A 24,355-nucleotide genomic window follows, 5' to 3' on the forward strand; every position below is an offset into this window, starting at 1 on the left:
GCCAATCTATATTATGTTATTGGATACATTATAAATAAGCTCTCAATCACAAGAGTTCCAGCGAAGCAAAGGTGGGAAATATTTTTGTAGAAAATGATTTTTGAAAAGGTTCCAATTAAGTTTCGCAAATGGGTTCAAAGGCAGGACCGTGGAGCCCTCAAATATGCAATAGCAGAAGCCAAAGAAGTCTTCGAAAATATCCAACGTCACGTTGGTAGCGTCTACAATGAAATTTACCAAACGGACAAGGCTAGAAAGGCTACAGAACTGATTCAAAATGATAAAGCCATAATCGACAAATGGGCCAGTATAGCGATACAAGCTGGGGTTTCCGAAGACTTTATAAACAGTGTTAAATGCATGTTTATTCGAAAATACATTAATACAATTGGGAAGGGGCATACTAACAAACTAAGAAACTACAAAAAAGAGGAGATCAGGAAAAAACAACTTCAAACTAAATTCAAACCCAAAGAAAAACAAGCTTAAAATTATTGAAGAGGAGAAGAAGCAGTTAAGTTACAAACACAAAATAATATTCGTATGATCTCAATAATTATAGTGCGATCACGTTATTATTTAAATGAACAAAGCTGAGATATATTACAAAATTCTCGGAGACTGATTTTGATTGAATTTTATGCCATGGATTAACTAACGCTTAATAGTTAATCCAAGTTTAAGCGTTTAATTTTGAATTAAGTCAATAGTGGTACTATGATACTATATGATAAAATCGACATTTCAGTTAAATGTTACTTTTTTAGCCACATCGTAAGATGTGAGCTATTAGTTTCACTGGGGAAGGAAGTGGGAGTTGCCGTTTCTGTTGTGGTGGCCGTGGGGCCGTGGGTGTGTTCGTCCTCTCTCGTAATACATTATAGTTAATAATAAAAAAACTTTAATGATTCAAATAAAAAATATTAGATTTGCATTTAATTAAACAACATAAAATTAATTATGTAATGGAAAAATTTAAACATTGTAGTTTTATTTTTAATATTGTAGTTCAAGTTGGTTTAAATAGATGTCGCTGTGTAAGTTGCCCTGACTATGAATACATTACACCCTGAATACATGAATATACACCAATTACACCCTGAATACATGAATGTACACCATTATACATGAATGTACACCAATTACACCCTGAATACATGAATGTACACCATTATACATGAATGTACACCATTATACATGAATGTACACCATTATACATGAATGTACACCATTATACATGAATGTACACCATTATACATGAATGTACACCATTATACATGAATGTACACCAATTACACCCTGAATACATGAATGTCATAAATGGGTTTTGTCGTAGTTTTTTAGCATGTAATAAAACTAAAATTAAAGGATATTTTGTTTTCAATTACTCGTTAAAACTTGTAGCATGTAATAAAACTAAAAAAACTTTTAGCATGTAATAAAACTAAAAATAAATTGTAGCATGTAATAAAAAGAAACTAAACTTGTAGCATGTAAGAAACTAAAAAAAATCCAAAAGTTTTTCTAACAAGTTTTTGATTGTCATAAAACTAAAAAAACTTGTAGCATGTAAGAATGTCCAACCACCAAAACAGTCAACTGGAGCCTGACAAGCGACTTTCCGAAATAAAATTTTTGGAATCCGAGAAACATCCATGCAAGGGAGTGAACGAATCCAGGCGAGTCGAATACAAAAACGAAACCAAGACTATAAGATATTGAACTGACTACATCCGTAACCTTCTAATCGAGCAACACAAGTTCAACATCTCGAAATTTGACCAGTCTCATCGGCGGCGGCTACTGCCGGCTGAGAAATTCTAGGCATAAATGCCAAGAAGAGAGAAAACAAAATTCCCAATCCTGTCTTTACCCGCTCCTTGATTTCCCTAACCTAATCCCTGGTCAAAAATTCATATGTGGTCCATTAGATAGCTATGATTATACAGTGAAAAATATATTATTGTTTATACTAGTAATATCGGCTGTATTACAGCTGGCTTCCTATTTTCGAATATCCAAAACTTTTAATGTTAATTTTAAATTAAACTTCCCCATTTTTTGTATGTTCACATTTAAATAAATACCTCTCAAAAGCGAGAGTATACAAACGATGTGGCTTTAATATGGGCTTTGACCATCTTGTTTCCTCACTAATAACGATGCTGTGATATGATTGGTACAAATTGTAATTTCGGTGAAATGTTCCTTTTATTTGGCAATGACGATACTATGGTAAAATTGTGATAAACTGTAGTATTAAACTGTGTTGCCACAAAAATCTTAATTTTTACACGACCCTGTTTAAGACATTGTAATTTTAGTGCACAACGGGAATATTTGTACAAATTTGGCATTGAACCAGCTTTACAAGCTTGGCGTTGCTTACTAAAGTATCCCGTACAAAAATTTACGGCTGCATTTTTGCCGTTAATTAGATTTTTTAGAATCTGCAATATATTGAAAATAAACTGGAATATTCTGGAAAAATACTGGAATAAACCTGAAAAATGTTCAATTTCAGACAAAATTAAGGTGATTCCAGAGAGCAATGCAGAACATTTTAGAAGTTTTGCAGAAAAAATATCTTCCGTTGGAAAACTCAGTACAACAGTATACAAAATTTAGCAACTCTAGAGTCATAAAATAGTTACCTTACAGCTAGAAAACAGAGGGGAAATAGTAACTCCCGTAAGAAATCAGGATGTTTGTAGGCTCATTACAGGTACTGTACCTTCCAGATATATTGTATGCATGTTACATCCAGAAATTGCTAAGTTTGTAGGATAATGGCAGGCGAGTTTCGGATACTTTTTAGGAAAATTGCAGGCGCGTTTCAGATACTTTTTTGGATCATTGCAGGCGCGTTTCAGATACTTTGTAGGATAATAGCAGGTGCATTTCCGATTCTTTGTCGGATAATTGCAGGTGTGTTTCAGATACTTTGCAGGATCATTGTAGGTGCGTTTCATATTCTTTGTAGGATAATTGCAGATGCGTTTCAGTTACTTTGTAGGATAAATGCAGGCGCGTTTCGAATACTTTGTAGGATCATTGCATGCGCGTTTCAGATACTTCGCAGGGTCATTGCAGCTGCGTTTCAGATATTTTGTAGGATAATTGCAGCCGCGTTTCAAATACTTTGTAGGATAATTGCAGCCGCGTTTCAAATACTTTGCAGGATCATTGCAGCCGCGTTTCAGATACTTTTAAGGACCATTACAGGCGCGTTTCAGATACTTTTAAGGACCATTACAGGCGCGTTTCAGATACTTTAATTTGTACGATAATTGCAGGTAATTTTCAGATACTTTTTAGGATAATTACCGGCGCGTTTCAGATACTTTGTAGGATAATTGCAGGTGATTTTCAGATACTTTGTAGGATAATTGCAGGTGATTTTCAGATAATTTTTAGGATAATTGCAGGCGCATTTCAGATACTTTTCAGGAGCGTTTCATATACTTTGTAGGAAAATTGCAGGCGTGTTTGATATACTTTGTAGGAAAATTGCAGGCGTGTTTGATATACTTTGTAGGAAAATTGCAGGTGTGTTTCTGGTACTTTTCAGGATCATTGCAGGCGCGTTTCAGATACGTTTTAGGATAATTGCAGGCGCGTTTCAGATACTTTTTAGGATAATTGCAGGCGCTTTTCATATACTTTGTAGGAAAATTGCAGGTCTGTTTCTGGTACTTTTCAGGATCATTGCAGGCGCGTTTCAGATACTTTTTAGGATAATTGCAGGCGTGTTTCAGGTACTTTTCAGGATCATTGCTGGCAAGTTTCAGGTACTTTTTAGGATAATTGCAGGCGCTTTTCATATACTTTGTAGGCAAATTGCAGTCGCGTTTCAGATACTTTTCAGGATCATTATTGGCGCGTTTCAGATGCTTTGTAGGATCATTTTAGGTGCTTTTCAGATAATTTTTAGGATCATTGCAGCCGAATTTCAGATACTTTGTAGGATAATTACAGGCGCGTTTCAGATACTTTGTAGGATAATTGCAGGTACTTTTCAGATATTTTTAGGATAATTGCAGGAGCATTTCATATACTTTGTAGGATAATTGCAGGCGCTTTTCATATACTTTGTAGGAAAATTGCAGGCGCTTTTCATATACTTTTCAGGATCATTGCAGGCACGTTTCAGATACTTTTTAGGATCATTGCAGGTACTTTTCAGATATTTTTAGGATAATTGCAGGAGCATTTCATATACTTTGTAGGATAATTGCAGGCCATTTTCATATACTTTGTAGGAAAATTGCAGGCGCTTTTCATATACTTTTCAGGATCATTGCAGGCGCGTTTCAGATACTTTGTAGGACCATTGCAGCCGCGTTTCAGATACTTCGCAGGATCATTGCAGGTGCATTTCAGATACTTTGTAGGATAATTGCAGGTGCATTTCAGATTCTTTGCAGGATCATTGCAGGCGCGTTTCAGATGCGTTGCAGGGTCATTGCGTGTTTTCCTATCAATTATTGTGAATCAGTCGCCTTATATACCCTAAATTTCCAAAATATTTTAAAGAGGCTTACGCTTGAGTTCAAACGTCAACAATAGCTATGTTTAAAATTATTTTAGGAATAAAGTTCCTTAAACCGATTTAACTAGAATTAAGATAAATTAATGACGATTAAATTAATAAATATCAATTATATTTTTTTTATTATTTAAAAATAGCCTCTAAATTGCGTCTCGACTTGGAGAGGTTTATTTTGGATTCCCAACTTGTGCTCATCCCTTACAAAAATATTAAGCTGTAATTTATCTGAATACACGCTTTTCTGACTTGCTAAATTAACATCTGAGATGGTCCAACTGATTAGGTACATGTACAAGTTCTTACCACATCTAGCTAAAAAGGTATTTTCGTCTATCTAACATCCACAACATACACACTCACAGAACATAATCGAAAAAGTCTTTAAAACTTGTAGCTAAAAACCGATAACAACTGAAGGGAAGGGTCCCGACAGGCTTGTTTTACGTCTATTCGCAACCAGGAAAACTGCTGTAGACTTATATGATAGCGCTAAAGTACTTTGGTTCGCAATTTTCTTCACATTTCGAGCGCCATGGTGATAGTAGATCTTGTCTTAATCGGTGAAGTTAGACTGCAAAACCGAGTGTATTCAATTCTCGAGTCATTCTCGAACTAGCTCTCGGTAAGTCTCTAGCATTACGAAGTATAGGCAGTGTCATACTTATTGAAACATATCTGATAAACGTTTGATAACTGTATATACAATACTGGCCCATTTATGACCAAAAAATGTTTCAATTTTCTATCTTTTATGGTGGTTTAAATATTTTTAGGATCGAGACGTGACAGTATTAGATCAAAAGATTTTATGAAGATGAATGAGTAAAGCTTTTTTAAGATGCCTTTTTAGGCCTAACCAATTCTTTATTCAAATTTAAGAAAAATAAAAGCAGTAATATTAATGCCTAACAGAAGCAGATAAAAATTTAGGGTGCGATCGAAGTTGACTTCCCGTACAAAAATTTTAAGCTGTAATTCATCTGCATACGCGCTTTTTTATCGCTACCACGCTGTAACCATTAAGGCTACATTTCTGCAGCTCAAAAAACGGGAAAATTTCACAGCAATTCTAGAACTGCAAATTGACTGCCGTTTCTTCATTTTCTGTTTGTTAACTGTTAACTGTCTAGCCTGGCAGAAATATGCAGCGCAATTCTGCAAACGCTAAGTAAAAGTAGAAATACCAGCTGTTAGTTTAAAACTGTAATTTGACCGTTTTTATAGACATGTTACAGGTCTGCAAAAGTGATAGAAAAGTAGAAATCCAGCTGCTAATTTAAAACTGCAATTCTACCACATTTATAGACATGTTACAGATGTGCAAAAGTGATGGAAAAGCAGAAATGCAGCTGCCAATTTAGAACTGTAATTGGACCTTTTTTATAGACATGTTACAGGTCTGCAAAAGTGATAGAAAAGTAGAAATCCAGCTGCTAATTTAAAACTGCAATTTGGCCACATTTATAGGCATGTTACAGGTCTGAAAGAGTGATTGAAAAGTAGAAATCTAGCTGCTAATTTAAAACTGCAATTTGACTACATTTAAAGACATGTTACAGGTCTGCAAAAGTGATGGAACAGTAGAAATACAGCTGCCAATTTAAAACTTTAATTTGACCTAAATTGACCATTTTTATAGACATGTTACAGGTCTGCAAAAGTGATGGAAAAGTAGAAATTCAGCTGCCAATTTAAAACTGTAATTTAACCACATTTAGAGAGATATTGCAGGTATTCAAAAGTAGGAAATTCTACTTTTGAATACCTGCAATATGTCTATAAATGTTGAATAGTTACAGTTTTAAATTGGAAGCTAGATTTCAACTTTCCCATAACTTTTGCAGACCTGTAACATGTGTATAAATGTGGTCAAATTGCAGTTTTAAATTGGCAGCTGGATATCTACTTTTCCATCACTTTTGCAGACCTGTAACATGTCTATATAAATGGTCAAATTTCAGTTTTAAATAGGCAGCTGGATTTCTACTTTTCCATCACTTTTTCAGACTTGTAACATGTCTATAAATATGGTCAAATTACAGTTTTAAATTGGCAGCTGGATTTCTACTTTTCCATCACTTTTTCAGACTTGTAACATGTCTGTACATGTAGTCAAATTACAGTTTTAAACTAGCATCTGGTATTTCTACTTTTCCATCACTTTTGCAGACCTGTAACATGTCTATAAAAATGGTCAAATTACAGTTTTAAATAGGCAGCTGGATTTCTACTTTTCCATCGCTTTTGCAAAATCGCGCTGCATATTTCTGCCAGTACAGACAATTAACAGATAATAAACAGAAAATGTAGAAACGGCAGACAATTTGCAGTTCTGGAATTGTTGTTAAATTTTCGCGTTTTTCGAGCTGCAGAAAATGTAGCCTTAATGTATACCTATTACAGCGTAGTAGCGATAAAAAAGCGCGTATGCAGATGAATTACAGCCTAAAATGTTTGTACGGGCAGGCTTAGATGAACTTTATTACACTTTTTTCGAAATTTTAAGAAAAAAATTAAGAAAATATATCGAAAATGATCAGATTTAATGGCAAATTTGATGGCTCTAAAATCACGAGGAAATACGCTGCTGTTTTATTCACGTTGTTACGATCACGCATGAGCCTCGCATTTTCCATCTTCCCACTTTTACCCTCCGACATGCAAAAAAGGGCTATTATAAAATATCTATAGATTAACAATTTAAGGCTCAACTCGCAATGCAAGTGGAATAGGCACAAAATCGAGCGACATAAGCATTCCACATGCTTTACTTATATGTGGAATTGTTCTATATTGATTTGACAACCCTAACGTTTGAATATGCCTGTTAAATGCTTGGGAATGGTGAAAATGGCATCCGCGTTAAGTATCGGCTGGAAATTCAAGCTCCAGAGTCCTTATCAAAGGAGCTTCAAGATCAATCATGATTATGCTTGGTGTGAGGTTGACATTTTTTTTATTTAACTTAATGGTGCTCTCTCAATAGTACCTTTTTGAATTTTTTATAATAATAATAACAACATCATCCTTATTGCGACATGAACACAAGTGTTCGTGCGTGGCTAGGATCCTATTTGGTAATATTGTGATCGAAAATTGAAATTCGGGGGAGAGCAATACAATTTAACATTATAGTAAACTATACATTAGGTTGTTAGATTTGTATATCAGAATTCCATTCGCTTGTATAAGTTATCAATACCCAAGTTAATTAGCCATATTGTAATAGATGTTTTAAATTTTTTGTACGAATCACAGAGTTTTAAATCAATATTTAACATAAAAAACTGTTTAGGACCTAAATAAATAATATTTTTTTAGAAACATCTTTGTTTAATAGTACATTGGTAAGGTTCCCTTCTTTTAGAAATCTTGTGTTATAAATATTAGTTGGTTTCAGTTGTTCTCTAGTTTTAAAAGTATACAGCAGTATTGATTTGGCATATAACTTCCGAACAGTAATTACCCTGAATTCGTTATGAAGGTTGGAGCGGGACTCGAATCTATTACGTTTTAAACAGATCCGTAGAATTTTTCTTTGAAGGATGTCCAGAGGTTCAATTAAAGTGGCATGAGTACAGCCCCAACCAATTATTGCGTAAGAGATAGCCGACTGCACCAAGGCAAAATACACCGTTCTCAGCTAATTTATTGACAAAAAGCATCTAAGTTCGTAAAATTTATATAAGCAAGAGCGTAGTTTCTTATGAAGTACTTGTGTGTGTTCAGACCATTTGAGATATTGATCGATTGTAATACCCAAATATCTTATAGAATTAACATTGCCAAGAGTATGACAGCTTGCATTAAAATTGGGCAGATGAGCGCAACCATGTATATATAGTTTGTCATTGACATCTATCAGTTTACCGGCTGAGAAACAAATGTATTTCGTCTTGTTTACATTGAGTGTTAAAAGGTTATCATTTAATAAACTTTGGAATTAAGCTATACCCTCTTGAGGTTTTTGGAATACTTCGGTTCATGAGTTACCTGCGAATAGTAAAGTCGTGTCGTCGGCAAAGGTTGTCAGTTTTCCTTTTATATTATAATCGCATAAGTCATTCATATAAATTAGAAATAGTACTGGGCCGAAAATAGTTCCCTGGGGGATTCCATATTTTAAAGGTTGAGGATTACTATACGTGTTAGCTACCTTAACCACGGACTCTCTATGAGCGAGGTAACTCTTGAACCATTTTAGAGGTATTCCTCTAGTCCCTGGATTATTTATTTGTGTTATTAATTTCTTGTGTGAAACGGTATCAAAAGCTTTCTTTAGATTTAGAAAAACTCCGATAGTTTTGAGATTTTTGTCTATAGAGTTGTAAAGGAAGTTAGTAACTTCTGTTATTGCGTCACTAGTGCTGAAGTTTTTTCCTAAACCCGAATTGATTGTTAGAGAAATAGTTTGTGCTTTCTAAGAAGTCTACAAGTGGTTTTTTAATCAAAGATTCAAATATTTTAGAAATGTTGCTGAGCAATGAGATAGTAGTAGTTTCCTATATCACTTTTACTCCCAGATTTTTAAATTAGGATAATAATAGCTTTTTTAAAGATGGCAGGAAAAATACCCATCGTGAGACTTAGATTTATAGTATGTGTCAACGAGATGATATGTTTCAATCGTTTTAACACTTTAACATCAATGTTATCGTAGCCTCTAGAACTGGAGTTTTTTAATCCCTGGATACAAGTTTCAACATCACTAGCTATTACTGGGTTACAAAATAGACTGTTTATGGGTTGGTGGTGTTGGTTTATAGGAATGTCAACGGATGGATTTTGGATATTTTTATGAATAAGTATTTTTTCTGCCAGGTTAGAGCCAATTGTTGAAAAGAACTCATTGAAACTATCAGCAACCATTTTCGCATTATCTCTACTTGAATAGGAATGACCATCGACTCTTATTTTTATTTCTGAATTTTGCTTTCTGGTTTTAAGGGTGGCTTCGTTAATTGCTTTCCATATTTTTTTTGGGTCGTTATTAGCATTAATGATTTTGTTTTTAAAATATTTATATTTAACAGATCTGATTAGAGTAGAGAGTGAATTTCTGTATTGTTTATATTGATCCCTAAGCCTGTGGTTAAATGGTTGTGCTTTTAGCTTCTTCGCCATATCATCTCGTTTACGGATAGAATTAATCAAGCCTTTCGTTATCCATGGTTTTAGCTTAAGATGATCATGAGTTATTTTAATTCTTTTGATTTTTGTCGCTCTATCAATGTAATTTTGTAGGATCTTTATAAAATTATTTATAGCTACATTGCAATCTACGGTTGTTAAAACACTAGACCACGTTTCGCTTTTAATCATCGATAAAAGTAAATCATAATCAATGGTCGAATATATCTGAGTAGCATTCCTTTCTGTTCTAGGATCAATACTTTTTATGTTAGGGATACCGATTATAGTTGCGAAGTGGTCAGTAATTCCGGTTTCATATATAAGTGATTTTATAACACTGTTATCATTTTTTTTAATAAAGATGTGATCTATGCATGTGGCAGAGGATTCAGTTACTCTTGTGGGACCTTTAATGTACGCATTGAAACCATTATCATATAGTATAGTAGTATAGTCGGAGTTAGCTTTATCGTTTTGATTTAAAATATCAATATTAATATCTCCTATCCATATTACATTATTTGGTAGATTAGTTTCTGCGAGGCTATGGGTTAAGGAATTCAAAAATTCAGCGGTATCATTACTAGGTGATCTATAACACGCCATTATGTTATATGAGACATGATTAGGAAAAATACAGTTTATTGCTAATATGGAAGCACCAGGGAAGGTAATCTGAAGCTTCGTGGTTTGAATATCAGTTTTAGTGTATACGATGACGCCATCATTCTTATTCAAATATTTATCTAAACTCATAATATTATAACCTTCAAGGTAAAATGGTGAAAAATCTACGATTTGGAACGTTTCGGTTAACACAATAATATCAAATTCGATAGGGAAAGATTCCAAAAAAATGCTTAGTTCATCAAAATGTTTTCTTAAGCTGCGTATATTCAAATGAATGATATTGACATCGGTTATGTTAAGGTCATTAGAATTAGTTAATATATCTAGGTGAGAGTTATTTAACAAAAAATCAATATTAGAATTAACCATAATTAATAATTATATATTTCACGTTCTAAGTGAATCAGTTCATTAATATATCAACTTAGATTGATTTCAAATCAGCTAAGGATTTGATTCTTTTGGCCAATGAAATATCATTCTTCCTGATGAAAATCTTGCCATCGCTTGTCCATACGTATTTAAAATTATTATTTTTGGCAAACTGTTTGGTTTCATACAATATTTTTTTGTTTAATGGCGTGAGTTGCTCGTTAAAGTATATTTTCTCATTTTTTAGGGCTTTGTTAACATCGTTAGCTTTTAAATTCTTGTGTTTTTTAGCTAGTTTAATCCAATCATCGCGTATTTTTTTATTTAGAAACGTTATTCGAATTGTGGAAACTTTCTTGTTAGTTAAGTTTATTCTATATTTATTTAAAATATCATTGTGGTTAATTTTTAAACCTAATAAATTTGCAATTGCGTCTATTAAATCGTCGAGATCCTCATTTTTTGTTTTATCTATTCCCGTAATTTCCAAAGTATGGTGTAGATTATTTTGCATAATCTCATTGATTTTAATGTCTTGATCCATTATTTTTGATTCTAGTGAGATATTTTTTAGTTTGAGGTCTTGATGATCTTTCTTAAGGTCTCGTATGTCGTCTAACACGGAGCTTAATTTATTATTAAAGTCATCTATTTTGTCTGAACAAAAGTTTATAGATTGCTCAATATCATCAATTTTAGCTATTTGTTTTTCGATTTTATCAATTTTGCTGACTTTAACTTCAATATCGTCTAATTTGGTCATCTTCGAATGGATGTCACTTACTTGCTGAATTAAGAATTGCAAGCTATTTCCCGGGGTTTCCGTCGTCCTGGTTTCTGATCTTTTATCTTTACAGTCTTCGCACTTCCAGGTTGATTTCCTCGAACCCATTTTCCTGAAGGTCTCTTCATTTTTTACAGACGTGCAGTAATAATGATAATACTCGTTGCAGTTTCCAGAACACTGTAATACCTCTTTGGGATTTTCGAAGTCTTGTAGGCAATTCGCGCAAGTAGACATTACTTAAAGAATTGTATTAATAATATTAATTAAAGTTATTACTGGCACGACTCGTATAACTATCGTTATCAGCATACGAACTCTGAGTGAAGCGAAAAAAACTAAATTTGAGGAGCGATAAAAAATTGCGACCGCTCGCCCCGAAATCTTATCTCGCAATCGCAATCCTTTGAGGGCGCGGGATCGAATATCACTTCGAACACTATATTTTTTATGAAAATAACTGGATGAGATGTAATTTTAAAACGTCCAAATTACACAAAACCACGTCAGGATGGCCGAGCGGTCTAAGGCGCCAGACTTAAGGGGCTTAGCTTCCTTCGTTCACGATGTGAATCGGTGTATTCTGGTCTTCGTATGAGGGCGTGGGTTCGAATTCCACTTCTGATACGATATTTTGTATGAAAATAAATGGATGAGATGTAATTTTAAAACGTCCAAATTACACAAAACCGCGTCAGGATGGTCGAGCAGTCTAAGGCGCCAGACTGAACGGCTTAGCTTCCTTAGTTCACGATGTGAATCTGTGTATTCCGGTCCTCGTATCAGGGCGTGGGTTCGAATCCCACTTCTGCCACGATATTTTTTTGGAAAATAACTGGATGAGTTGTAATTTTAAAACGTCCAAATTACACAAAACCGCGTCAGAATGGTCGAGCAGTCTAAGGCGCCAGACTGAACGGGCTTAGCTTCCTTCGTTCACGATGTGAATCTGTGTATTCTGGTCCTCGTTTGAGGGCGCGGGATCGAATATCACTTCGAACACGATATTTTTTATGAAAATAACTGGATGAGATGTAATTTTAAAACGTCCAAATTACACAAAACCGCGTCAGGATGGCTGAGCGGTCTAAGGCACCAGACTGAACGGGCTTAGCTTCCTTCGTTCACGATGTGAATCTGTGTACTCTGGTTCTCGTATGAGGGCGTGGGTTCGAATCCCACTTCTGACACGAAATTTTGATGAAAATAACTGGATGAGATGTAATTTTAAAACGTCCAAATTGCATAACACCACGTCTGGATGGCCGAGCGGTCTTAGGCGCTAGACTCAAGGGGCTTTGCTTCATCGTTCACGATGTGAATCAGTGTATTCTAGTCCTCCTTTGAGGGCAAAGGATCGAATATCACTTCGAACACGATATTTTTTATGGAAATAACTGGATGAGATGTAATTTTAAAACGTCCAAATTACACAGAACCACGTCAGGATGGCCGAGCGTTCTAAGGCGCCAGACTCAAGGGGATTAACTTCCTTTGTTCACGATGTGAATAAGTGTATTCTGGTCTTCGTATGAGGGCGTGGGTTCGAATCCCACTTCTGACACGATATTTTTTATGAAAATAACTGGATGAGATGTAAGTTAAAACGTCCAAATTGCATAACCCCACGTCAGGATGGCCGAGCGGTCTTAGGCGCTAGACTCAAGGGGCTTTGCTTCATCGTTCACGATGTGAATCAGTGTATTCTAGTCCTCCTATGAGGGCGCGGGATCGAATATCACTTCGAACACGATATTTTTTATGAAAATAACAGGATGAGATGTAATTCTAAAACGTCCAAATTACACAAAACCACGTCAGGATGGCCGAGCGGTCTAAGGCGCCAGACTCAAGGGGCTTAGCTTCCTTCGTTCACGATGTGAATCAGTGTATTCTAGTCCTCCTTTGAGGGCGCGGGATCGAATATCACTTCGAACACTATATTTTTTATGAAAATAACTGGATGAGATGTAATTTTAAAACGTCCAAATTACACAAAACCACGTCAGAATGGCCGAGCGGTCTAAGGCGCCAGACTTAAGGGGCTTAGCTTCCTTCGTTCACGATGTGAATCAGTGTATTCTGGTCTTCGTATGAGGGCGTGGGTTCGAATTCCACTTCTGATACGATATTTTGTATGAAAATAAATGGATGAGATGTAATTTTAAAACGTCCAAATTACACAAAACCGCGTCAGGATGGTCGAGCAGTCTAAGGCGCCAGACTGAACGGCTTAGCTTCCTTAGTTCACGATGTGAATCTGTGTATTCCGGTCCTCGTATGAGGGCGTGGGTTCGAATCCCACTTCTGCCACGATATTTTTTTGGAAAATAACTGGATGAGATGTAATTTTAAAACGTCCAAATTACACAAAACCGCGTCAGAATGGTCGAGCAGACTAAGGCGCCAGACTGAACGGGCTTAGCTTCCTTCGTTCACGATGTGAATCTGTGTATTCTGGTCCTCGTTTGAGGGCGCGGGATCGAATATCACTTCGAACACGATATTTTTTATGAAAATAACTGGATGAGATGTAATTTTAAAACGTCCAAATTACACAAAACCGCGTCAGGATGGCTGAGCGGTCTAAGGCACCAGACTGAACGGGCTTAGCTTCCTTCGTTCACGATGTGAATCTGTGTACTCTGGTCCTCGTATGAGGGCGTGGGTTCGAATCCCACTTCTGACACGAAATTTTGATGAAAATAACTGGATGAGATGTAATTTTAAAACGTCCAAATTGCATAACACCACGTCTGGATGGCCGAGCCGTCTTAGGCGCTAGACTCAAGGGGCTTTGCTTCATCGTTCACGATGTGAATCAGTGTATTCTAGTCCTCCTTTGAGGGCAAAGGATCGAATATCACTTCGAACACGATATTTTTTATGAAAATAACTGGATGAGATGTAATTTTAAAACGTCCAAATTACACAGAACCACGTCAGGATGGCCGAGCGTTCCAAGGCGCCAGACTCAAGGGGATTAACTTCCTTTGTTCACGATGTGAATCAGTGTATTCTGGTCTTCGTATGAGGGCGTGGGTTCGAATCCCACTTCTGACACGATATTTTTTATGAAAATAACTGGATGAGATGTAATTTTTTAACGTCTAAATTGCATAACACCACGTCAGGATGGCCGAGCGGTCTTAGGCGCTAGACTCAAGGGGCTTTGCTTCATCGTTCACGATGTGAATCAGTGTATTCTAGTCCTCCTATGAGGGCGCGGGATCGAATATCACTTCGAACACGATATTTTTTATGAAAATAACTGGATGAGATGTAATTCTAAAACGTCCAAATTACACAAAACCACGTCATGATGGCCGAGCGGTCTAAGGCGCCAGACTCAAGGGGCTTAGCTTCCTTCGTTCACGATGTGAATCTGTTTATTCGGGTCCTTGTATGAGGGCGTGGGTTCGGATCCCACTTCTGACACGATATTTTTTTATGAAAATAACTGGATGAGATGTAATTTTAAAACGTTCAAATTACACAAAACCGCGTCAGGATGGTCAAGCAGTCTAAGGCGCCAGACTGAACGGGCTTAGCTTCCTTCGTTCACGATGTGAATCTGTGTATTCTGGCCCTCGTGTGAGGGCGTGGGTTCGAATCCCACTTCTGCCACGATATTTTTTAGGAAAATAACTGGATGAGATGTAATTTTAAAACATCCAAATTACACAAAACCGCGTCAGAATGGTCGAGCAGTCTAAGGCGCCAGACTCAAGGGGCTTAGCTTCCTTCGTTCACGATGTGAATCAGTGTATTCTAGTCCTCCTTTGAGGGCGCGGGATCGAATATCACTTCGAACACTATATTTTTTATGAAAATAACTGGATGAGATGTAATTTTAAAACGTCCAAATTGCACAAAACCACGTCAGAATGGCCGAGCGGTCTAAGGCGCCAGACTTAAGGGGCTTAGCTTCCTTCGTTCACGATGTGAATCAGTGTATTCTGGTCTTCGTATGAGGGCGTGGGTTCGAATTCCACTTCTGATACGATATTTTGTATGAAAATAAATGGATGAGATGTAATTTTAAAACGTCCAAATTACACAAAACCGCGTCAGGATGGTCGAGCAGTCTAAGGCGCCAGACTGAACGGCTTAGCTTCCTTAGTTCACGATGTGAATCTGTGTATTCCGGTCCTCGTATGAGGGCGTGGGTTCGAATCCCACTTCTGCCACGATATTTTTTTGGAAAATAACTGGATGAGATGTAATTTTAAAACGTCCAAATTACACAAAACCGCGTCAGAATGGTCGAGCAGACTAAGGCGCCAGACTGAACGGGCTTAGCTTCCTTCGTTCACGATGTGAATCTGTGTATTCTGGTCCTCGTTTGAGGGCGCGGGATCGAATATCACTTCGAACACGATATTTTTTATGAAAATAACTGGATGAGATGTAATTTTAAAACGTCCAAATTACACAAAACCGCGTCAGGATGGCTGAGCGGTCTAAGGCACCAGACTGAACGGGCTTAGCTTCCTTCGTTCACGATGTGAATCAGTGTATTCTGGTCTTCGTATGAGGGCGTGGGTTCGAATTCCACTTCTGATACGATATTTTGTATGAAAATAAATGGATGAGATGTAATTTTAAAACGTCCAAATTACACAAAACCGCGTCAGGATGGTCGAGCAGTCTAAGGCGCCAGACTGAACGGCTTAGCTTCCTTAGTTCACGATGTGAATCTGTGTATTCCGGTCCTCGTATGAGGGCGTGGGTTCGAATCCCACTTCTGCCACGATATTTTTTTGGAAAATAACTGGATGAGATGTAATTTTAAAACGTCCAAATTACACAAAACCGCGTCAGAATGGTCGAGCAGACTAAGGCGCCAGACTGAACGGGCTTAGCTTCCTTCGTTCACGATGTGAATCTGTGTATTCTGGTCCTCGTTTGAGGGCGCGGGATCGAATATCACTTCGAACACGATATTTTTTATGAAAATAACTGGATGAGATGTAATTTTAAAACGTCCAAATTACACAAAACCGCGTCAGGATGGCTGAGCGGTCTAAGGCACCAGACTGAACGGGCTTAGCTTCCTTCGTTCACGATGTGAATCTGTGTACTCTGGTCCTCGTATGAGGGCGTGGGTTCGAATCCCACTTCTGACACGAAATTTTGATGAAAATAACTGGATGAGATGTAATTTTAAAACGTCCAAATTGCATAACACCACGTCTGGATGGCCGAGCCGTCTTAGGCGCTAGACTCAAGGGGCTTTGCTTCATCGTTCACGATGTGAATCAGTGTATTCTAGTCCTCCTTTGAGGGCAAAGGATCGAATATCACTTCGAACACGATATTTTTTATGAAAATAACTGGATGAGATGTAATTTTAAAACGTCCAAATTACACAGAACCACGTCAGGATGGCCGAGCGTTCCAAGGCGCCAGACTCAAGGGGATTAACTTCCTTTGTTCACGATGTGAATCAGTGTATTCTGGTCTTCGTATGAGGGCGTGGGTTCGAATCCCACTTCTGACGCGATATTTTTTATGAAAATAACTGGATGAGATGTAATTTTTTAACGTCTAAATTGCATAACACCACGTCAGGATGGCCGAGCGGTCTTAGGCGCTAGACTCAAGGGGCTTTGCTTCATCGTTCACGATGTGAATCAGTGTATTCTAGTCCTCCTATGAGGGCGCGGGATCGAATATCACTTCGAACACGATATTTTTTATGAAAATAACTGGATGAGATGTAATTCTAAAACGTCCAAATTACACAAAACCACGTCATGATGGCCGAGCGGTCTAAGGCGCCAGACTCAAGGGGCTTAGCTTCCTTCGTTCACGATGTGAATCTGTTTATTCGGGTCCTTGTATGAGGGCGTGGGTTCGGATCCCACTTCTGACACGATATTTTTTTATGAAAATAACTGGATGAGATGTAATTTTAAAACGTTCAAATTACACAAAACCGCGTCAGGATGGTCAAGCAGTCTAAGGCGCCAGACTGAACGGGCTTAGCTTCCTTCGTTCACGATGTGAATCTGTGTATTCTGGCCCTCGTGTGAGGGCGTGGGTTCGAATCCCACTTCTGCCACGATATTTTTTAGGAAAATAACTGGATGAGATGTAATTTTAAAACATCCAAATTACACAAAACCGCGTCAGAATGGTCGAGCAGTCTAAGGCGCCAGACTCAAGGGGCTTAGCTTCCTTCGTTCACGATGTGAATCAGTGTATTCTAGTCCTCCTTTGAGGGCGCGGGATCGAATATCACTTCGAACACGATATTTTTTATGAAAATAACTGGATGAGATGTAATTCTAAAACGTCCAAATTACACAAAACCACGTCATGATGGCCGAGCGGTCTAAGGCGCCAGACTCAAGGGGCTTAGCTTCCTTCGTTCACGATGTGAATCTGTTTATTCGGGTCCTTGTATGAGGGCGTGGGTTCGGATCCCACTTCTGACACGATATTTTTTTATGAAAATAACTGGATGAGATGTAATTTTAAAACGTTCAAATTACACAAAACCGCGTCAGGATGGTCAAGCAGTCTAAGGCGCCAGACTGAACGGGCTTAGCTTCCTTCGTTCACGATGTGAATCTGTGTATTCTGGCCCTCGTGTGAGGACGTGGGTTCGAATCCCACTTCTGCCACGATATTTTTTAGGAAAATAACTGGATGAGATGTAATTTTAAAACATCCAAATTACACAAAACCGCGTCAGAATGGTCGAGCAGTCTAACGCGCCAGACTCAAGGGGCTTAGCTTCCTTCGTTCACGATGTGAATCAGTGTATTCTAGTCCTCCTTTGAGGGCGCGGGATCGAATATCACTTCGAACACTATATTTTTTATGAAAATAACTGGATGAGATGTAATTTTAAAACGTCCAAATTGCACAAAACCACGTCAGAATGGCCGAGCGGTCTAAGGCGCCAGACTTAAGGGGCTTAGCTTCCTTCGTTCACGATGTGAATCAGTGTATTCTGGTCTTCGTATGAGGGCGTGGGTTCGAATTCCACTTCTGATACGATATTTTGTATGAAAATAAATGGATGAGATGTAATTTTAAAACGTCCAAATTACACAAAACCGCGTCAGGATGGTCGAGCAGTCTAAGGCGCCAGACTGAACGGCTTAGCTTCCTTAGTTCACGATGTGAATCTGTGTATTCTGGTCCTCGTTTGAGGGCGCGGGATCGAATATCACTTCGAACACGATATTTTTTATGAAAATAACTGGATGAGATGTAATTTTAAAACGTCCAAATTACACAAAACCGCGTCAGGATGGCTGAGCGGTCTAAGGCACCAGACTGAACGGGCTTAGCTTCCTTCGTTCACGATGTGAATCTGTGTACTCTGGTCCTCGTATGAGGGCGTGGGTTCGAATCCCACTTCTGACACGAAATTTTGATGAAAATAACTGGATGAGATGTAATTTTAAAACGTCCAAATTGCATAACACCACGTCTGGATGGCCGAGCCGTCTTAGGCGCTAGACTCAAGGGGCTTTGCTTCATCGTTCACGATGTGAATCAGTGTATTCTAGTCCTCCTTTGAGGGCAAAGGATCGAATATCACTTCGAACACGATATTTTTTATGAAAATAACTGGATGAGATGTAATTTTAAAACGTCAAAATTACACAGAACCACGTCAGGATGGCCGAGCGTTCCAAGGCGCCAGACTCAAGGGGATTAACTTCCTTTGTTCACGATGTGAATCAGTGTATTCTGGTCTTCGTATGAGGGCGTGGGTTCGAATCCCACTTCTGACACGATATTTTTTATGAAAATAACTGGATGAGATGTAATTTTTTAACGTCTAAATTGCATAACACCACGTCAGGATGGCCGAGCGGTCTTAGGCGCTAGACTCAAGGGGCTTTGCTTCATCGTTCACGATGTGAATCAGTGTATTCTAGTCCTCCTATGAGGGCGCGGGATCGAATATCACTTCGAACACGATATTTTTTATGAAAATAACTGGATGAGATGTAATTCTAAAACGTCCAAATTACACAAAACCACGTCATGATGGCCGAGCGGTCTAAGGCGCCAGACTCAAGGGGCTTAGCTTCCTTCGTTCACGATGTGAATCTGTTTATTCGGGTCCTTGTATGAGGGCGTGGGTTCGGATCCCACTTCTGACACGATATTTTTTTATGAAAATAACTGGATGAGATGTAATTTTAAAACGTTCAAATTACACAAAACCGCGTCAGGATGGTCAAGCAGTCTAAGGCGCCAGACTGAACGGGCTTAGCTTCTTCGTTCACGATGTGAATCTGTGTATTCTGGCCCTCGTGTGAGGGCGTGGGTTCGAATCCCACTTCTGCCACGATATTTTTTAGGAAAATAACTGGATGAGATGTAATTTTAAAACATCCAAATTACACAAAACCGCGTCAGAATGGTCGAGCAGTCTAAGGCGCCAGACTGAACGGGCTTAGCTTCCTTCGTTCACGATGTGAATCTGTGTATTCTGGTCCTCGTTTGAGGGCGTGGGTTCGAATCTCACTTCTGGCACGATATGTTTTATGAAAATAACTGGAGGAGATGTAATTTTAAACGTCCAAATTACATAAAACCACGTCAGGATGGCCGAGCGGTCTAAGCCACAAACTGAACGGGCTTAGCTTCCTTCGTTCACGATGTGAATCAGTGTATTCTGGTCTTCGTATGAGGGCGTGGGATCGAATATCACTTCGAACACGATATTTTTTATGAAAATAACTGGATGAGATGTAATTTTAAAACGTCCAAATTACACAAAAGCACGTCAGGATGGCCGAGCGGTCTAAGGCGACAGACTCAAGGGTTGTTAGTTTCATTGGTTCACGATGTATATCTGTGTATTCTGGTCCTCGTTTGAGGGCGTGGGTTTGAATCCCACATCTGCCACGATATTTTGTACGAAAATAATTGGATGAGATGTAATTTTAAAACGTCCAAATTAAAAAAAACCACGTCAGGATGGCCGAGCGGTCTAAGGCGACAGACTCAAGGGGCTTAGCTTCCTTCGTTCACGATGTGAATCTGTGTATTCTGGTCCTTGTATGAGGGCGTGGGTTCGAATACCACTTCTAACACCATATTTTTTATGAAAATAACTGGATGAGATGTAATTTTAAAACGCCCAAATTACACAAAACCGCGTCAGGATGGCCGAGCGGTCTAAGGCGCCAGACTCAAGGGGCTTAGCTTCCTTCGTTCACGAAGTGAATGTGTGTATTCTGGTCCTCGTATGAGGGCGTGGGTTCGAAACCCACTCATGACACGATATTTTTTAGGAAAATAAATGGATGAGATGTAATTTTAAAACGTCCAAATTACACAATACCACGTCAGGATGGCCGAGCGTTCTAAGGCGCCAGACTCAAGGGGTGTAACTTCCTTCGTTCACGATGTGAATCTGTGAATTCTAGTCCTCCTTTGAGGGCGCGGGATCGAATATCACTTCGAACACGAAATGTTTTATGAAAATAACTGGAGGAGATGTAATTTTAAAACGTCTAAATTACTTAGAACCACGTCAGGATGGCCGAGCGGTCTAAGGCACCAGCCTCAAGGGGCTTAGCTTCCTTTCGTTCACGATGTGAATCTGTGTATTCTGGTCCTCGTATGAGGGCGTGGGTTCGAATCCCACTTCTGACACGATATTTTTTATGAAAATAAAGGATGAGATGTAATTTTAAAACGTCCAAATTACACAAAAGCACGTCAGGATGGCCGAGCGGTCTAAGGCGACAGACTCAAGGGTTGTTAGTTTCGTTGGTTCACGATGTATATCTGTGTATTCTGGTCCTCGTTTGAGGGCGTGGGTTCGAATCCCACTTCTGACACGATATGTTTTATGAAAATAGGTGGAGGAGATGTAATTTTAAACGTCCAAATTATATAAAACCACGTCAGGATGGCCGAGCGGTCTAAGGCGAGAGACGCAAGGGTTCTAAGTTTCATTGGTCCACGATGTGAATCTGTGTATTCTGGTCCTTGTATGAGGGCGTCGGTTCGGATCCCACTTCTGACACGATATTTTTGACGAAAATAACTGGATGAGATGTAATTTTAAAACGTCCAAATTGCACAAAACCACGTCAGTATGGCCGAGCGGTCTAAGGCGCCAGACTGAACGGGCTTAGCCTCCTTCGTTCACGATGTGAATCTGTGTATTCTGGTCCTCGTATGAGGGCGTGGGTTCGAATCCCACTTCTGCCACGATATTTTTTAGGAAAATAAATGGATGAGATGTAATTTTAAAACGTCCAAATTGCACAAAACCGCGTCAGGATGGCCGAGCGGTCTAAGGCACCAGACTGAACGGGCTCAGCTTCCTTCGTTCACGATGTGAATCTGTTTATTCTGGTCCTTGTATGAGGGCGTGGGTTCGAATCCCACTTCTAACACGAAATTTTGATGAAAATAACTGGATGAGATGTAATTTTAAAACGTCCAAATTGCATAACCCCACGTCAGGATGGCCGAGCGGTCTTAGACGCTAGACTCAAGGGGTTTGCTTCATCGTTCACGATGTGAATCAGTGTATTCTAGTCCCCCTATGAGTGCGCGGGATCGAATATCACTTCGAGCACGATATTTTTTATGAAAATAACTGGATGAGATGTAATTTTAAAACGTCCAAATTACACAAAACCACGGCAGGATGGCCGAGCGGTCTAAGGCACCAGACTGAACGGGCTTAGCTTCCTTCGTTCACGATGTGAATCTGTGTATTCTGGTCCTCGTATGAGGGCGTGGGTTCGAATCCCACTTCTGACACGATATTTTTTATGAAAATAACGGGATGAGATGTAATTTTAAAACGTCCAAATTACACAAAACCACGTCAGGATTGCCGAGCGGTCTAAGGCGCCAGACTCAAGGGGCTTAGCTTCCTTCGTTCACGATGTGAATCTGTGTATTCTGGTCCTAGTATGAGGGCGTGGGTTCGAATCTCACTTCTGACAAGATATGTTTTATGAAAATAACTGGAGGAGATGTAATTTTAAACGTCCAAATTACGTAAAACCACGTCAGGATGGCCGAGCGGTCTTAGGCGCTAGACTCAAGGGGCTTTGCTTCATCGTTCACGATGTGAATCAGTGTATTCTAGTCCTCCTATGAGGGCGCGGGATCGAATATCACTTCGAACACGATATTTTTTATGAAAATAACTGGATGAGATGTAATTTTAAAACGTCCAAATTACACAAAACCACGTCAGGATGGCCGAGCGGTCTAAGGCGCCAGACTCAAGGGGCTTAGCTTCCTTCGTTCACGATGTGAATCTGTCTATTCGGGTCCTTGTATGAGGGCGTGGGTTCGAATCCCACTTCTGACACGAAATTTTGATGAAAATAACTGGATGAGGTGTAATTTAAAAACATCCAAATTACACAAAACCGAGTCAGGATGGCCGAGCGGTCTTAGGCGCTAGACTCAAGGGGCTTTGCTTCATCGTTCACGAGGTAAATCAGTGTGTTCTAGTCCTCCTTTGAGGGCGCGGGATCGAATATCACTTCGAACACGATATTTTTTATGAAAATAACTGGATGAGATGTAATTTTAAAACGTCCAAATTACACAAAACCACGTCAGGATAGCCGAGCGGTCTAAGGCGCCAGACTGAACGGGCTTAGCTTCCTTCGTTCACGATGTGAATCTGTGTATTCTGGTCCTCGTATTAGGGCGTGGGTTTGAATCCCACTTCTGCCACGATATTTTTTAGGAAAATAACTGGATGAGATGTAATTTTAAAACGTCCAAATTACACAAAACCGCGTCAGAATGGTCGAGCAGTCTAAGGCGCCAGACTGAACGGGCTTAGCTTCCTTCGTTCACGATGTGAATCTGTGTATTCTGGTCCTCGTATTAGGGCGTGGGTTCGAATCCCACTTCTGCCACGATATTTTTTAGGAAAATAACTGGATGAGATGTAATTTTAAAACGTCCAAATTACACAAAACCGCGTCAGAATGGTCGAGCAGTCTAAAGGCTCGTTTACATGTGCGCGAGAAATGGAAAAAGTCGAAGCGTAAAGCTGAGAGATGAGGCGTATTGGAGTTTGAGTTCCCTAGGCGTACCGTTTACAAACAAGCGAGAACTTTTCAAGTCGCGCTTGTTGCTCATAGATGAAGCGGGTGTTCCGAATAAGCTCCGATCTGCCGTGGTAGATTTTTCAGCTCATGTTTGCTTGTCGCAAAGAGTCACGTGATTTTCCAAGCCAATAATATCCAAGGACCGAATATCGTTTGATATTTTTGCGTTTGTTTTACTCGCGAAATAGGCCTAGGCACCACCATTGAGAATGTCTTTAAAAGAACAAGATAAAATTTTTGAAATACGTGTAATCACATTGCCTCATCCTTTCAAGATCGACAATTAAATCAAAATTATTCTCAAGCACAAGTAGAGAAAATATACGCACCTTGACAAATTATATCTAGTAACGTTCCAAAGGCGAAAATAGCCTTCTTTGATTCTATTTTTCCATATAGGATGCACCCACCAACGACGTTCCGTTCTAATTTTCTCTTGTTTTTATGTTATAAATGTCGAATGTTTTTCAAAAGCAATAGTTTCTTTTAAAGCAGAAGTAAACTAACGACAGTCGACGCCATTTTATTTGTTTACTTCCGACTGAAAGACAACTCTGCAATCTAGGCTCATGCTACCGCCCAGCTCGTATGTAAACGAAGGAGCGGGTGGAGCAGCAGGAACAAACGCTTTTGGCAGACGCGATTTTTTTAGGCGCGAGAAAAAGATTCGACTTTCAACTTCTACTCTCCGCTTTAAGCTTAATTCTCGCTCACATGTAAACGAGCCTTAAGGCGCCAGACTGAACGGGCTTAGCTTCCTTCGTTCACGATGTGAATCTGTGTATTCTGGTCCTCGTTTGAGGG

At 38.9% G+C, this 24,355-nt stretch overlaps 1 non-coding gene across 1 annotated transcript; it reads left to right on the forward strand.

Annotated features, from left to right (window-relative positions):
• The first annotated feature begins 21,172 nt into the window (after positions 1–21,172).
• Positions 21,173–21,295, forward strand: TRNAL-CAA (transfer RNA leucine (anticodon CAA)). Its single transcript has 2 exons — positions 21,173–21,210; positions 21,250–21,295. It is a non-coding gene; the product is annotated as a tRNA-Leu (tRNA).
• The last annotated feature ends 3,060 nt before the right edge of the window (positions 21,296–24,355 follow it).

The sequence above is a fragment of the Phalangium opilio genome, unplaced genomic scaffold (assembly GCF_054372755.1).
Source record: "Phalangium opilio isolate 3A_F unplaced genomic scaffold, DU_Popi_V2 ptg000022l_1, whole genome shotgun sequence".
Classification (NCBI taxonomy): domain Eukaryota; kingdom Metazoa; phylum Arthropoda; class Arachnida; order Opiliones; family Phalangiidae; genus Phalangium; species Phalangium opilio.